Here is a 1,292-nt window from a genome sequence, read left to right on the forward strand (position 1 = left end):
TCTGGGCGCCGATGGTGGTTGTCACATCCTAGGGTAGTTCGTTGGGTAAATTACATGCGCTGTCGGTCCAGTTAACAGGGTGTCCGTGTTTGATAGTGACGCTCATGGGAGCAAAGTCTCGTCCGATATCGTGGTACTCTGATCTTTCTGGTTCAGTTGACAAGGTAATGGCACTCATGAGAGCAGAGTCCTGTCCGGTGAGTTGTAGTCAGGTCTGCATCAGGCTTGGGGAAGTTGGGTCATTGCCCTTAGCCGGGTAAACAGCTCATGTGCAAAGAACGAGAGGGCCTTGTAGTGCTCCTTCTCATGTAATATAAGGTGCTCCCGTTCCTTCGGGTTAAGGCGTATCTTTGTGATGAAATGACATCTGATGTCCTCAAAGAGGAGACAATCGTGCATTAGGTGTGACCATGTTTGGTTTTCTCTGCAGTGGCATAATGGGGAATCCCTCATGCTGAAAATTGACAGCTTGGCATTTAAAGAGCCGTGCCCCGTTAGAAGAAAGGTGGTGTAGAGCCCCAGTGAGAACCAGTTTGGCTGTTCAGGATATACATTGGGTAATGTTCGGGATGAACTTCCGGGTTATCTCACCTTTAGTTGAGTCCGCCCATCGAGACTGCCAGGTTATTTGAAGATATTTGGTTAGCCGTTTCTTTTCTGCGTTGCCCTTGTTGGTCGGGTCTGTGGTGAAGCCAATGTAAGTTACACTGTTCCCTCTTGATAATTGATATAGCATGCCACAGCAGACAATCTCCAGGTCCAAGGGTAAGAGCCCCACAAGGGCCTGCAGTGTGTGTGTGAGCTGACCGTGCAGCATGCTCTGGAGATGGTGAGTAAGATGCTGCGCTGTATCGTTTCTAGCTTTCTTTTATTGACTGCGGTGGTTGCTTGATGATCGTTAAGTGAGCGGGATACCACTTGCATAATAAAGCCCGAAAATATGGGCGAACGGTAATTTAGACAGAAGTTGTGTGGGGCATTCGCTGGCGTAAAGATAGTGGGGGGGGGGGTTAAGGTAGAACTATGGGGATGATAGTGTAGGCAATCCCAGAAGTCAGTGAGGCAGGCCCGTGCCCCACCATTATTTTATTTTTATTTATTTATTTATTTATTTTTGTGCTTTTGTATGGGCGGCTCCTAGAACAGAAGTTCATCTCCGCCTCGTTGCTCTGTTCAGTTTTTATAGACTCTGTAAGGGTAAGGCCGGTGTGTGTCTTATAAAAATAAATAATTTTTTTTTTTTTTTTTTTTTTTTCCAAACCGAATCCACACAGGAATATCCCAGATTGGAT

Source organism: Mastigoproctus giganteus, chromosome 5 (assembly GCF_048544385.1).
Source record: "Mastigoproctus giganteus isolate SK-2022 chromosome 5, ASM4854438v1, whole genome shotgun sequence".
NCBI lineage: Eukaryota > Metazoa > Arthropoda > Arachnida > Uropygi > Thelyphonidae > Mastigoproctus > Mastigoproctus giganteus.